Source organism: Ursus arctos, unplaced genomic scaffold (genome assembly GCF_023065955.2).
Source record: "Ursus arctos isolate Adak ecotype North America unplaced genomic scaffold, UrsArc2.0 scaffold_11, whole genome shotgun sequence".
Classification (NCBI taxonomy): domain Eukaryota; kingdom Metazoa; phylum Chordata; class Mammalia; order Carnivora; family Ursidae; genus Ursus; species Ursus arctos.
Window position 1 is genome coordinate 73,371,973 of NW_026622775.1, and position 16,449 is coordinate 73,388,421.

Below are 16,449 nucleotides of genomic sequence, written 5' to 3' on the forward strand. Positions count from 1 at the left end.
GCATGGAAACAGAAAAAGCCATGAACCTCCAAGGAACTGTTGAAAAGGAAAAATAAAGCTGGAGGCATCACAATGCCAGATTTCGAGCTGTACTACAAAGCTGTGATCACAAAGACAGCATGGTACTGGCACAAAAGCAGACACATAGACCAATGGAACAGAATAGAGAACAGAGAAATGGACCCTCGGCTCTTTGTGCAGCTAATATTTGAGCAAGGAGGAAAAAACATCCAGTGGGAAAAAAGTCTCTTCAATAAATGGTGCTGGGAAAATTGGACAGCTACATGCAAAAGAATGAAACTTGACCACTATCTCACACCATACACAAAAATAAACTCCAAATGGATGAAAGACCTCGATGGGAATCCATTAAAATTCTAGAGGAGAACATAGGCAGCAACCTCCATGACATCGGCCAAAACAACCTTTTTCATGATACATCCCCAAAGGCAAGAGAAACAAAAGATAAAATGAATTTATGGGACTTCATCAAGATTAAAAGTTTCTGCACAGTCAAGGAAACAGAAAAACTAAGAGGCAGCCCACGGAATGGGAGAAGATATTTGCAAATGACACTACAGATAAAGGACTGGTATCCAAGATCTACAAAGAACATCTCAAACTCAATACACGAGAAACAAACAAATCAAAAAATGGGCAGAAGATATGAACAGACACTTTTTCAATGAAGACATACAAATGGCTAACAGACATATGAAAAAATGTCCAAAATCATTAGCCATCAAAGAAATTCAAATCAAAACCACACTGAGATACCACCTTACGCCAGTTAGAATGGCAAAAATAGACAAGGCAAGAAACGACAATTGTTGGAGAGGATGTGGAGAAAGGGGATCCCTCCTACATTGTTGGTGGGAATGCAAGTTGGTACAGCCACTCTGGAAAACAGTGTGGAGGTCCCTTAAAAAGTTAAAAATTGAGCTACCTTATGATCCAGCCATTGCACTACTGGGTGTTTACCCCAAAGATACAGACGTAGTGAAGAGAAGGGCCATATGCACCCCAATGTTCACAGCAGCAATGTCCACAATAGCTAAATCGTGGAAGGAGCCGAGATGCCCTTCAACAGATGACTGGATTAAGAAGTTGTGGTTCATACATACAATGGAATATTACTCAGCTATCAGAAAGAACGAGTTCTCAACATTTGCTACAACATGGATGGCACTGGAGGAGCTAATGCTACGTGAAATAAGTCAAGCAGAGAAAGACAACTATCATACGATTTCTCTCATCTATGGAACAAAAGAACTAGGAAGATCGGTAGGAGAAGAAAGGGATAAAGAAAGGGGGGGTAATCAGAAGAGGGAATGAAACATGAGAGACTATGGACTATGAGAAACAAACTGAGGGCCTCAGAAGGGAGGGGGGTGGGGGAATGGGATAGACCGGTGATGGGTGGTAAGGAGGGCACATATTGCATGGTGCACTAGGTGTTATACGCAACTAATGAATCATCGAGCCTTACATCGGAAACCGGGGATGCACTGTATGTTGACAAACATAATAAAACATTTAAAAAAGAAAAAAAAAGAAAAACTGTGAGATGCAAGATGCTTTCTCTATGGTGTTCTTTCAGAGACTTCAGTATATGGCACTTTCCTTATGTTTTCTTAGACGCCTGTTGAAATGCTTTCATCTTCATGATAGAATACGTGAGGTGAAAGATGCCTTCGATACAATATTCTGTCTTAAATATTCGTTATTGGCCCTTTCCCTATGCTTTCATTCCCACTCTGAAACATTCTTCCATCATCATGACAGACGACGGGAGTTGGAAGACTGTTTCCATGCACTCCTATTACTGAGAGTTACATCTGGGGCTGTTTCCTTAAGTGAACCTTAAGGAAACTCATATAGGGAAGCCCTAGTGTCTTCACTGATCAAAGTTGCCGTCTCTCTACACAAACTCTTTAGCTAATTGACTGATTGCACTTTCTTTTTGTTTTCACACAACCTTTTCGAACGGCTTTCATCCTCATGAAAGAAGTGAGTTGAGTGATGCTTTCTGTGTAGTATTATTACAGTTTTAAACGAAGTGCATTATCTTGATGCTCGCAGGCACTGTTTTGCACAATGCTCCCACTTCATGAGAAAAGATGTGAGGTGCAAGATGCTTTTAGATAGAGTATTCTCTCCTAGTGTAAAGTAGGTGACACCTTCCTTATGCATTCGTAGACACTTGAAAAACTTGCGATCATCCTCACAGAAGCTGTGACTTGGAAGATGGTATCCATTCGGTGTTCTGACTGAGATTTGTATATAGTGCCCTTTTCCTTAAGGTTCAAGGCACGTGCTGGACAACGGGTGTATATTCATGGGTCACCATGTTACTTCGATGTTGCCTTCTATCAACACGGAGTTGTTTCTCACAACTACTTAGATAGGACCTCTCCTTATGCTTTCACTTGCACTTCTGCAAGTACTCCCATCTTCATTACAGAAGATGTGAGTTGAAAGATTTTTTCCAAGGGTGTTCTTACCTGAGCATACAGAATGTTCCTTAGGTTTCATGCAGATTTTGGAACATACATCCACCCTCATGAACTTGATTTGGAAAGTTGTCTCCAGATGGTGCTCTTTAATAGTGCTAAGCGTATGGCACTTCTTTTACCGTTCAACACAGATATTTGAAAAAGCTTCTCTCTTCATGCATCAGGATGTTTGAAGTTTCATTCTCTATACAGAACCTTGGTGCTCAGAGTGGAGTAAACGTCATTTCTTTACAAGTTCCTTGAGCCAATGCTTTCAGCCTCATGAGAAAAGATCTGAGTTTCAGACAGTGTCCTACGGATTTCCCTCATAAAGTTAAGCGTACGATAATTCCCTTATGCTGAGAAACACTTCTGAGAATGCTTCCAACTTCGTAAAAGAAGACGTGCCTTGAAGGATGGATTCGGTACGGTCGTTTCTTGAAGCTAAGTCTCTGCCACTTTCCTTATGCTTTCAGGGCAATGATGCAAACGTTTCCATCTTCATGACAGAATTTGTTGGTTGAAAGATGCTATCTACCCAGTGCTCTCACCTACTATTAAGTTTATGGCACTTTCGTTAAGGTTCAACACACAGGAAAGAAACCCCGGTTGATCCATTTGTCAGGAGGTTGGTTTGATATTGTTTTCTATCTACACAGATTTGGTTCTTAGAATTAAGTAGATGGCACTTCTTTATGAGCTCGCACACATTCTTACCAAGGCTTCCATCTTCACTACAGAAGTTGTGAGTTGAGACATGGTGTCAATACAGTGTTCCTGTATAGAGTGAAACAACGCGCTTTATGCGTCTGTTTTCACAGACAGTTTTGCACATACTTCCGTTTTTATGACGGAAGACTGTGAGATGCAAGATGCTTTCTCTATGGTGTTCTTTCGTGGACTTCAGTATATGGCACTTTCCCTATGTTTTCTTAGACACCTGTGCCAATAGTTTCATCTTCACGACCGAAGATGTCAGGTGAATGATGGCTTTGATACAATGTTCTTCCTTGAAGATTGGTTAGTGGCCCTTATGCTTTCATTCCCACTCTGCAACATGCTTCCATCATCATGACAGAGGATGGGAGTTGGAAGACCCTTACCATGCTCTTCTTACTGAGAGTTACGTCTATGGCAGTTTCCTTAAGGTTCAACACACATATTGGAAAACCCTGGTGTCTTCAGTGATCAACGTTACCGTCTCTCTGCACAAACCTGATTCACTGAATGGAGTGATGGCACTTTCTTTTTGTTTTCACACAACATTTTTGATCGGCATCCTCTTTTTTTGGAAATTTTGTTTGGAAATTTTAATATGCCTTTCTCAATATCTGATGGAAAAAGCAGACAAAACATTGGTAACAAATGTGACCTAATTGACGTCTATGTAATATTGCATAATACGTGCAGAATACATTATTTCCAGTGGTCATAGACTATTTACCCAAACAGATGATATGTTGTTCCATGAATCATGTCTACATTTTAACATCCTGAAACTAACTAGATTCTATTCTTAGGCCACCAAGGAATAGAGCCCGAGTCCTCACGAAAAGAAGACCAGGAAATCCCTCCATGTTTAAAAATTCAATGTAACTTTGCTGCATATCCTAAGGGTCAGAGAGGGAATCGCAATGGACATTTTCCACCTTTTCTACATCAGGGCTCACACACAATGGCCCTTTGTCTCTGAAGAGCACTGACTATCCTAACATAGACAGGACTTAAGCCTCCTATCAGAGTTCTGCATGTCCCAGGCACACCTGGCAGCCTTGGCCTGTGCCCACACACACCTCCCTCCAGCTTTCCTTTCTGGTGGCATTGTGTTAAGGTAATCAACATAGCCATATGGAGATGAGAAGCTCCCCACTCCTAGTGATGATGTTGCTATTGTCCCCACCAAGCTAATAACATGATTTCTGAGAGAATTACAACAAAATAGCAGTTTCTTGACCTTCATGAAAGTGTGAAAATCATCTTGTGAGTCATCTTTTCGAAACACGGTTTCACCATGTGTTCTTTTCTCTGGAAAAGATATAGACCCAATGGTAATTATGGCTCCTGAGCACCTGCTCTTGGGAGAATCCATACTGGCTCTGAGTAGCATTCTCCCTCGTAAACTTCTCAGCTGGGGTGTAGATAGAATGAGTCCCATTTTTAGATGGATAGACAAAGGCTCAGAAATGATATGAATTACAGAGGATTTTAGTGTCAGAAACCTAAGTGTGATCTCCAAACTGACTCCAAATCCCTTGTTTTTCCATACAAGGTACCATTTCGCTCTACCCCAGGTCTTCTCAATCTGGAAACCTAGGAAGTATTAGGATTTTCTTGTTGTGTGGCCAAATGGAATGAATTCGGCTGCCTTTTCACCTCTGCCCATCATGATCATGAAGATAATTCTCTCAGTGGAGGACCTTTGAGTCGGAGACTTAAAGATCCCTAGGAATAGAGATACTATACTATTTTTCTGATATTAAAGTGACTGAAAGAACTATGCTTTTTTAATTGATGGAGGCTCTGGTCTGTAGAGTGTCCTGTAAGGTCGGAAATAGTATTTAAAGCAGTTAGCCTCTTCTACAGAGTGAGACAATGCTTCTAAAGATTTCCTAAATATTCCCTTACCTGTGATTATTTATTCCCAACCATCGTAGTGTTTCTATGTTACAATTATGATTTCATTAAGGCCAACGTTGTGGAGAAAGAACTTAGTGTATCCAGGGGCACTTTCGTGTTGTAACAGTGAGCTATTCTGTTGTATTCTGTAGTCCAAGGGAATGGTGCCAGACATCTCTAAGATGTCTAAAATTCTGACTGTAAATGATCTCTATGTTTCAGAGATTTGGGCAGGACAAGGGGAGGAGTCCAGAGACCATGAATGCCTCTGTTACCTGTGTTGACCATGGAGCAGGTAACCTTCTGTAGGGGTCCTTTGATGTCTCTTTATTATTGGAAAGGTGCTTTCATCTCACGTTCCACCATTTGGTAGTGATGATAAGGATAAGAGTAATTTTTATGTCATACCATCTGTGAGGCCTGATCTTGGCCTCCCAGGAAAGCTCTCCTTTAACATTTTACCCAGCTCAAAATGACTGGGCAAACCCTCAAAGCATGGGCCCTATTTCTGCCCCCAGCACTTATTGTCCATATGCATCAAAAAGAAAAAGAGAACCAAAAAATGCCTTTGCCAGCATCAAGGTGAGAACACAAAAGAACCTTTCTTGCTCCCATAAGATTAAAGTCATACTGATTTGTACATACTGAAAACATAAAAAGTCTGTCACTTTCTGGAACCTTCTTCCTCATCGTGATGTATAACTGTACGAAGTACAACTCAGAACAAATATATGACCCTGCCCTAAATGTTCCTTCCCTGGAGCACTCCTTTCTTTGTGAAGATTGTGTCTCCCAGGCAGCTGTCCTTGACTTGGGTTTGAATAAAACTCTCTTCCTTCCTCTCTAAAATGTTTTAAAAGGTTCCTTCATTTAGTGTCGACAATAACACTCTGTTTTCAAGTGAAAAATAAATGTTCCTGGTTCACAACCACGACAGAACAGAAGGCCGGCTTTTCCTTCCTTCCCTGTAGAACTAAGCATGTGTATATAGATTGCAGCACAAATGGGCTCACCCTAGAAGGATGTTTTGAAGGTCTGAGAAGCACTATGCACTCCATGGGTGAGACAAGAAGGCAAAGCTATTCCCACTTGGACCATTCCTTTTGGCGCTTAAAATTGCCTTGGATATGGATAAAAGCATTGCATTTCCTAAAGCCCAAGGCTGGAACAGTCTGAGAGCAGCTGACCTTGCCAGGAACCAGGCACACCCTTGCAGGAAGGGTTGGTGCAGAAGGGAAGGGGCAGGGCTCTGAGGGTGGTCTGCAGCTAGAGGGGTCCGCGAAAGGGGCCGTGTGTGTGTGTGTGTGTGTGTGTGTGTGTGTGTGTGTGTGATTGCAGCCCTGCCCATGATCCCCGTCATGCCTGCTCAGGGCGTTTAGCCAAGGAGGTGCCTCCTAGACCTCTGCACTCCCAGAGTTGTGAGTCATGGGTCCGGTTGCCTGGCATTCAAGGAGTTGGAAGCATCATACTCCCCAAGCAATCACCCCATGGGGGTGGAGCTACGTCTCTGTGTGCAGATCCGGAGCAGCCCAAGGACGCAGACCAGGAGCCAAGGAAGTGGAGTTTTGAGAGAGTGGACCTGTGGAGTTCCTGGCTGGGTGAGTGCATGCTGTGTGGCCATAGGTGGGCTTTCTGGGAGTAGGGGCACCCCGGGTAAGAGGCGGGGTTCTGGAAGGGCATGTTGAGAGAGTTCATCATGGAGACTCAGGTTTCTTTCCTTTTTCCCTTGAAAGTCTCTTCTGCCTAGTCTCCGTCAACTGGCCATACACCCCAGACCCAGGAACTCCAGGGCACCCGCTCAGCAAAGCTTTTGTGGGATGGTTCGCAGACATTCCAGGGTTTCCCGTGTTCCCCAGGAAGAGCGAGAGAAAGGACCGCACAGTCCCCAACTTCAGTGCGGTGCCCCTGTCCCCCGACACAGTGCAGGTAATGGACCTTGAGCAGTTCCCCGAGTTCAGCAGGGTATTCCCTGTTCCCTCAGGCACAGGTGTGGCGCTAGGAAGGCCCAGAGCCGTTACCCAACTTCAGCATTGTGCTAGCTGTTTCCTGGGAATGGTGGCAATGGGCTGGGAGATAATTACTACTGAAAGACAAGTCTATGTTTCCCCTTCTCCCAGAAACCACAGCAGGTGTGCAGGCTTTAGGTCCGAGGAGCTGCTTCTCCCCATCTGACAACACTTCTCTGCTCTGGCTCCGCGAGACCCGACGTTCTGAACGTCTGCATCTGAGTCAGTGAGGCAGCTTGACACGGGATCCAGCATTCAGAGAAAGCGGCAGGTCCATTTGGAGAAATGTCATATCCACATCAGGACTGGAAGTAAAACCTCTCATTAACCCACCATCTCCTGGGTTTTTCTCTTTTCTCTAGTTGAGCCATGAAGTAAAACTTAAGTAATAGTTGTCAGCGTTCTGAATTTGGTGAAGGAGGTACTTAGTTTCTGAGCTTGGAGCACTTTGCAGGGGATCCCATTTTCTCTGTTCATTGACTGCTTATGAATGTATTTTGAACAGCTGTTTCCTAGAAACACTCTTTCATTAGAAAGGGAAGGTGAGGTTTACTCTTTGTCTATTTTTAAGATATACGTTTGACAGTGTTTATACAGTTGGGCCTAAGATATGGGTGAGCGGCCACCATTTAGTGTTAGATGGCCTTTTGTCGTCACATACAAATATGGATGATGTCTTTCCAATTGTCAAGGGTGATGTTTCATCACTGATTAGTCTTTTCATCCCAGAGTTACAATGGGGGTCGAGGGAAAATTCAAAATTATTCAGAGCAGCATTTTCCTGTTTAAAATATAGGCTGGTGATGGGTAGTAAGGAGGGCACATATTGCATGGTGCACTGGGTGTTATATGCAACTAATGTATCATCGAAATTTACTGTACTGTATGGAGACTATAACATTATGTAATAAAAAACAAAAAAATAAAGGTAAACCTTGTGTATCTAACTATACTAGATGTATCATCTCGATATTTTGAAGTGCCATATTCAATCTGCTGTTTCTTTGGTGGTGGAGTCAGAGGAGAGTCTTTGGGAATTCCTTTCGATAGAGGCATGGTGGTGGCTTCAATTGGGTAGGCGACAGGGGACCTGGGCTGAGTTCTGGAACTGCTTTACTGATGCTGGGTGAGTCAGGTTATGCCAAAGAGTTTCTATTTCTTCCCTATGAGATTGACAAAAACCGGCTTACAACGGAAAAATCTTTCGAAACGTGCAAACATGCTCACAACTGCCTGTGCCAAGTTGAAGTAAATGCCATACACTGATCTATAAGAGACCACAGTGCCCAGGCACAGTCTGAGCCCTTCCCTCATCCCGGCGGTTTTGCTAGCAGGAGTTCAACCCCAACGAACACAGCCCGGAGACCCCTGAGGCAAAAACGGCTTCCAACGAACAATAGGTGCTTGCTGTGGAAAACCTATCTCAAGTGGGGGTAGCCATGTAAACAAAATGCCACACACCCAGGTGTAAGAAACAACATTGCCCAGGCATGGTCTAAGGACCTCAACTCGTCCCTGTGCTTTGGGGAGCCAGAGGGACACCTGAAGCCCAAGGGCCTGAGGCCCGTTTGGCCAAAAGCAGGCTTCCAACGGAAGCAGTTTTCCTGAGGTGCAGACCCTCTCACAAGTGGTTGTGGCAAGGTAAAGCAAATGCCATCCACTTCTCTGGAAGAAACCACAGTGCCCAGCCATGTTCTAAGCCCTCTCATCCTCCCTGGGCTTCTGGCAGCAGGAGTGAAAAGAGAGGAGCAGAGAACTGGGACCCGTTTGACAAAACCCGGCTTCCCACGGGAAAGTCTTTCTCCACGTGCAGACATGCTCCCAGGTGCCTGTGGCAAGGTGATGGAAATGCCATACACTGACCTGTAAGAGACCACAGGGCCCAGGCACAGTCTGAACCCTTCCCTCATCCCGGCGGTTTTGCTAGCAGGAGTTCAACCCCAACGAACACAGCCTGGAGACCCCTGGGGCAAAAACGGCTTCCGACGAACAATAGGTGCATGCTGTGGAAAACCTATTCGAAGTGGGGGTAGCCAGGTAAACAAAATGCCACACACCCATGTGTAAGAAAAAACATTGCGCAGGCATGGTCTAAGCCCCTCACCTCGTCCCTGTGCTTTGGGGAGCCGGAGGGACACCCGAGGCCCACGGCCCTGAGACCCCTTTGCAAAAAGCCGGGTTCCAACGGAAACAGTTTTCCTGAGGTGCAGACACTATCACAAGTGGTTGTGGCAAGGTAAAGCAAATGCCCTCCACTTCTCTGGAAGAAACCACAGTGCCCAGCCATGTTCTAAGCCCTCCCATCCTCCCTGGGCTTCTGGCAGCAGGAGTGAAAAGAGAGGAGCAAAGCACTGGGACCCGTTTGACAAAACCCGGCTTCCCATGGGAAAGTCTTTCTCCACGTGCAGACATGCTCCCAGGTGCCTGTGGCAAGGTGATGGAAATGCCATACACTGACCTGTAAGAGACCACAGGGCCCAGGCACAGTCTGAACCCTTCCCTCATCCCGGCGGTTTTGCTAGCAGGAGTTCAACCCCAACGAACACAGCCCGGAGACCCCTGGGGCAAAAACGGCTTCCAACGAACAACAGGTGCTTGCTGTGGAAAACCTATCCCAAGTGGGGGTAGCCAGGTAAACAAAATGCCACACACCCAGGTGTAAGAAACAACATTGCCCAGGCATGGTCTAAGCCCCTCACCTCGTCCCTGTGCTTTGGGGAGCCGGACGGACACCCGAGGTCCACGGCCCTGAGACCCCTTTGCAAAAAGCCGGCTATCCACGGAAACAGTTTTCCTGAGGTGCAGACCCTATCCCAAGTGGTTGTGGCAAGGTAAAGCAAATGCCCTCCACTTCTCTGGAAGAAACCACAGTGCCCAGCCATGTTCTAAGCCCTCCCATCCTCCCTGGGCTTCTGGCAGCAGGAGTGAAAAGAGAGGAGCACAGCACTGGGAACCGTTTGACAAAAACCGGCGTCCCACAGGAAAGACTTTCTCCACGTGCAGACATGCTCCCAAGTGCCTGTGGCAAGGTGAAGGAAATGCCATACACTGACCTGGAAGAGACCACAGGGCCCAGGCACAGTCTGAACCCTTCCCTCATCCCGGCGGTTTTGCTAGCAGGAGTTCCACCCCAAGGAACACAGCCCGGAGACCCCTGGGGCAAAAACGGCTTCCGACGAACAATAGGTGCTTGCTGTGGAAAACCTATCCCAAGTGGGGGTAGCCAGGTAAACAAAATGCCACACACCCAGGTGTAAGAAACAACATTGCCCAGGCATTGCCTAAGCCCCTCACCTCGACCCTGTGCTTTGGGGAGCCGGACGGACACCCGAGGTCCACGGCCCTGAGACCCCTTTGCAAAAAGCCGGCTTCCCACGGAAACAGATTTCCTGAGGTACAGACCCTATCAGAAGTGGTTGTGGCAAGGTAAAGCAAATGCCCTCCACTTCTCTGGAAGAAACCACAGTGCCCAGCCATGTTCTAAGCCCTCTCATCCTCCCTGGGCTTCTGGCAGCAGGAGTGAAAAGAGAGGAGCAGAGCACTGGGACCCGTTTGACAAAACCCGGCTTCCCACGGGAAAGTCTTTCTCCACGTGCAGACATGCTCCCAGGTGCCTGTGGCAAGGTGATGGAAATGCCATACACTGACCTGTAAGAGACCACAGGGCCCAGGCACAGTCTGAACCCTTCCCTCATCCCGGCGGTTTTGCTAGCAGGAGTTCAACCCCAAGGAACACAGCCCGGAGACCCCTGGGGCAAAAACGGCTTCCGACGAACAATAGGTGCTTGCTGTGGAAAACCTATCCCACGTGGGGGTAGCCAGGTAAACAAAATGCCACACACCCATGTGTAAGAAACAACATTGCGCAGGCATGGTCTAAGCCCCTCACCTCGTCCCTGTGCTTTGGGGAGCCGGAGGGACACCCGAGGCCCACGTCCCTGAGACCCCTTTCCGAAAAGCAGGCTTCCAACGGAAACAGTTTTCCTGAGGTGCAGACCTTATCACAAGTGGTTCTGGCAAGGTAAAGCAAATGCCCTCCACTTCTCTGGAAGAAACCACAGTGCCCAGCCATGTTCTAAGCCCTCCCATCCTCCCTGGGCTTCTGGCAGCAGGAGTGAAAAGAGAGGAGCACAGCACTGGGACCCGTTTGACAAAAACCGGCGTCCCACAGGAAAGACTTTCTCCACGTGCAGACATGCTCCCAAGTGCCTGTGGCAAGGTGAAGGAAATGCCATACACTGACCTGTAAGAGACCACAGGGCCCAGGCACAGTCTGAACCCTTCCCTCATCCCGGCGGTTTTGCTAGCAGGAGTTCCACCCCAACGAACACAGCCCGGAGACCCCTGGGGAAAAAACGGCTTCCGAGGAGCAATAGGCTCTTGCTGTGGAAAACCTATCCCAAGTGGGGGTAGCCAGGTAAAGAAAATGCCACACACCCAGGTGTAAGAAACAACATTGCCCAGGCATGGTCTAAGCCCGTCACCTCGTCCCTGTGCTTTGGGGAGCCGGAGAGACACCCGAGGCTCACGGGCCTGAGACCCGATTGGCCAAAAGCCTGCTTCCCATGAAAGAGTTTTCCTGAGGTACAGACCCTCTCACAAGTGGTTGTGGCAAGGTAAAGGAAATGCCATCCACTTCTCTGGAAGAAACCACAGTGCCCAGCGATGTTCTAAACCCTCCGATACTCACTGGGCTTCTGGCAGCCAGAGTTAAAAGAGAGGAGCACAGCACTGGGACCCGTTTGACAAAAACCGGCTTCCCACGGGAAAGTCTTTCTGCACGTACAGACATGCTCCCAAGTGCCTGTGGCAAGGTGAAGGAAATGCCATACACTGACCTGTAAGAGACCACAGGGCCCAGGCACAGTCTGAGCCCTTCCCTCATCCTGGCGGTTTTGCTAGCAGGAGTTCAACCCCAAGGAACACAGCCCGGAGACCCCTGGGGCCAAAACGGCTTGCGACCAACAATAGGTGCTTGTTGTGGAAAACCTATGCAAATGAGGGTAGACAGATAAACAAAATGCCACACACCCAGGTGTAAGAAACAACATTGCCCAGGCATGGTCTCAGCCCCTCACCTCCTCCCTGTGCTTTGCGGAGCCGGAGGGACACCTGAAGCCTAAGGGCCTGAGGCCCGTTTGGCCAAAAGCCGGATTCCTACGGAAGCAGTTTTCCTGAGGTGCAGACCCTCTCACAAGTGGTAGTGGCAAGGTAAAGCAAATGCCATCCACGTCTCTGGAAGAAACAAGAGTGCCCAGCCATGTTCTAAGCCCTCCCATCCTCACTGGGCATCTGGCAGCAGGAGTGAAAAGAGAGGAGCACAGCACTGGGACCCGTTTGACAAAACCCGGCTTCCCACGGGAAAGTCTTTCTCCACGTGCAGACATACTCCCAGGTGCCTGTGGCAAGGTCATGGAAATGCCATACACTGACCTGTAAGAGACCACAAGGCCCAGGCACACTCTGAACCCTTCCCTCATCCCGGCGGCTTTGCTAGCAGGAGTTCAACACCAAGGAACACAGCCCGGAGACCCCTGGGGCAAAAACGGCTTCCGAGGAACACTAGGTGCTTGCTGTGGAAAACCTATCCCAAGTGGGGGTAGCCAGGTAAACAAAATGCCCCACACCCAGGTGTAAGAAACAACATTGCCGGGGCATGGCCTAAGCCCCTCACCTCGTCCCTGTGCTTTGGGTAGCCGGAGGGACACCCGAGGCCCACGGCCCTGAGACCCCTTTGAAAAAGTCGGCTTCCAACGGAAACAGTTTCTTGAGGTGCAGACCCTATCACAAGTGGTTGTGGCAAGGTAAAGCAAATGCCCTCCACTTCTCTGGAAGAAACCACAGTGCCCAGCCATGTTCTAAGCCCTCTCATCCTCCCTGGGCTTCTGGCAGCAGGAGTGAAAAGAGAGGAGCAGAGCACTGGGACCCGTTTGACAAAACCCGGCTTCCCACGGGAAAGTCTTTCTCCACGTGCAGACATGCTCTCAGGTGCCTGTGGCAAGGTGATGGAAATGCCATACACTGACCTGTAAGAGACCACAGGGCCCAGGCACAGTCTGAACCCTTCCCTCATCCCGGCGGTTTTGCTAGCAGGAGTTCAACCCCAAGGAACTCAGCCCGGAGACCCCTGGGGCCAAAACGGCTTGCGACCAACAATAGGTGCTTGCTGTGGAAAACCTATCCCAAGTGGGGGTAGCCAGGTAAACAAAATGCCACACACCCAGGTGTAAGAAACAACATTGCGCAGGCATGGTCTAAGCCCCTCACCTCGTCCCTGTGCTTTGGGGAGCCGGAGGGACACCCGAGGCCCACGGCCCTGAGTCCCCTTTGCAAAAAGCCGGGTTCCAACGGAAACAGTTTTCCTGAGGTGCAGACCCTATCACAAGTGGTTGTGGCAAGGTAAAGCAAATGCCCTCCACTTCTCTGGAAGAAACCACAGTGCCCAGCCATGTTCTAAGCCCTCCCATACTCCCTGGGCTTCTGGCAGCAGGAGTGAAAAGAGAGGAGCAGAGCACTGGGACCCGTTTGACAAAACCCGGCTTCCCATGGGAAAGTCTTTCTCCACGTGCAGACATGCTCCCAGGTGCCTGTGGCAAGGGGAGGGAAATGCCATACACTGACCTGTAAGAGACCACAGGGCCCAGGCACAGTCTGAACCCTTCCCTCATCCCGGCGGTTTTGCTAGCAGGAGTTCAACCCCAAGGAACACAGCCCGGAGACCCCTGGGGCAAAAACGGCTTCCGAGGAGCAATAGGCTCTTGCTGTGGAAAACCTATCCCAACTGGGGGTAGCCAGGTAAAGAAAATGCCACACACCCAGGTGTAAGAAACAACATTGCCCAGGCATGGTCTAAGCCCCTCACCTCGTCCCTGTGCTTTGGGGAGCCGGAGAGACACCCGAGGCTCACGGGCCTGAGACCCGATTGGCCAAAAGCCTGCTTCCCACGAAAGAGTTTTCCTGAGGTACAGACCCTCTCACAAGTGGTTGTGGCAAGGTAAAGCAAATGCCATCCACGTCTCTGGAAGAAACAAGACTGCCCAGCCATGTTCTAAGCCCTCCCATCCTCACTGGGCATCTGGTAGCCGGAGTGAAAAGAGAGGAGCACAGCACTGGGACCCGTTTGACAAAACACGGCTTCCCACGGGAAAGTCTTTCTCCACGTGCAGACATACTCCCAGGTGCCTGTGGCAAGGTCATGGAAATGCCATACACTGACCTGTAAGAGACCACAAGGCCCAGGCACACTCTGAACCCTTCCCTCATCCCGGCGGTTTTGCTAGCAGGAGTTCAACCCCAACGAACACAGCCCGGAGACCCCTTGAGCAAAAACGGCTTCCGACGAACAATAGGTGCTTGCTGTGGAAAACCTATCCCAAGTGGGGGTAGCCAGGTAAACAAAATGCCACACACCCAGGTGTAAGAAACAACATTGCCCAGGCATGGCCTAAGCCCCTCACCTCGTCCCTGTGCTTTGGGGAGCCGGAGGGACACCCGAGGCCCACGGCCCTGAGACCCCTTTGAAAAAGCCGGCTTCCAACGGAAACAGTTTTCCTGAGGTGCAGACCCTATCACAAGTGGTTGTGGCAAGGTAAAGCAAATGCCCTCCACTTCTCTGGAAGAAACCACAGTGCCCAGCCATGTTCTAAGCCCTCTCATCCTCCCTGGGCTTCTGGCAGCAGGAGTGAAAAGAGAGGAGCAGAGCACTGGGACCCGTTTGACAAAACCCGGCTTCCCACGGGAAAGTCTTTCTCCACGTGCAGACATGGTCCCAGGTGCCTGTGGCAAGGTGATGGAAATGCCATATACTGACCTGTAAGAGACCACAGGGCCCAGGCACAGTCTGACCCTTCCCTCATCCCGGCAGTTTTGCTAGCAGGAGTTCAACCCCAACGAACACAGCCCGGAGACCCCTAGGGCAAAAACGGCTTCCGACAAACAATAGGTGCTTGCTGTGGAAAACCTAGCCCAAGTGGGGGTAGCCAGGTAAACAAAATACCACACATCCAGGTGTAAGAAACAACATTGCCCAGTCATGGCCTAAGCCCCTCACCTCGTCCCTGTGCTTTGGGGAGCCGGACGGACACCCGAGGCCCACGTCCCTGAGACCCCTTTCCGAAAAGCAGGCTTCCAACGGAAACAGTTTTCCTGAGGTGCAGACCCTATCCCAAGTGGTTGTGGCAAGGGAAAGCAAATGCCCTCCACTTCTCTGGAAGAAACCACAGTGCCCAGCCATGTTCTAAGCCCTCTCATCCTCCCTGGGCTTCTGGCAGCAGGAGTGAAAAGAGAGGAGCAGAGCACTGGGACCCGTTTGACAAAACCCGGCTTCCCACGGGAAAGTCTTTCTCCACGGGCAGACATGATCCCAGGTGCCTGTGGCAAGGGGAAGGAAATGCTATACACTGACCTGGAAGAGACCACAGGGCCCAGGCACAGTCTGAACCCTTCCCTCAACCCGGCGGTTTTGCTAGCAGGAGTTCAACCCCAACGAACACAGCCCGGAGACCCCTGGGGCAAAAACGGCTTCCGACGAACAATAGGTGCTTGCTGTGGAAAACCTATTCCAAGTGGGGGTAGCCAGGTAAACAAAATGCCACACACCCAGGTGTAAGAAACAACATTGCGCAGGCATGGTCTAAGCCCCTCACCTCGTCCCTGTGCTTTGGGGAGCCGGAGGGACACCCGAGGCCCACGGCCCTGAGACCCCTTTGCAAAAAGCCGGGTTCCAACGGAAACAGTTTTCCTGCGGTGCAGACCCTATCCCAAGTGGTTGTGGCAAGGTAAAGCAAATGCCCTCCTCTTCTCTGGAAGAAACCACAGTGCCCAGCCATGTTCTAAGCCCTCCCATCCTCCCTGGGCTTCTGGCAGCAGGAGTGAAAAGAGAGGAGCAAAGCACTGGGACCCGTTTGACAAAACCCGGCTTCCCAAGGGAATGTCTTTCTCCACGTGCAGACATGCTCCCAGGTGCCTGTGGCAAGGGGAGGGAAATGCCATACACTGACCTGGAATAGACCACAGGGCCCAGGCACAGTCTGAACCCTTCCCTCATCCCGGCGGTTTTGCTAGCAGGAGTTCAACCCCAAGGAACACAGCCCGGAGACCCCTGGGGCCAAAACGGCTTCCGAGGAGCAATAGGCTCTTGCTGGGGAAAACCTATCCCAAGTGGGGGTAGCCAGGTAAAGAAAATGCCACACACCCAGGTGTAAGAAACAACATTGCCCAGACATGGTCTAAGCCTATCACCTCGTCCCTGTGCTTTGGGGAGCCGGCGAGACACCTGAGGCTCACGGGCCTGAGACCCGATTGGCCAAAAGCCTGCTTCCCACGAAAGAGTT

At 49.3% G+C, this 16,449-nt stretch overlaps 1 long non-coding RNA gene across 1 annotated transcript; it reads left to right on the forward strand.

Moving 5' to 3' along the window:
- The first annotated feature begins 6,550 nt into the window (after positions 1-6,550).
- LOC130543319 (uncharacterized) lies at positions 6,551-8,017 on the forward strand. The gene is made up of 3 exons (XR_008958570.1): positions 6,551-6,709; positions 6,845-7,037; positions 7,229-8,017. It is a non-coding gene; the product is annotated as an uncharacterized LOC130543319 (long non-coding RNA).
- Positions 8,018-16,449: the final 8,432 nt, after the last annotated feature.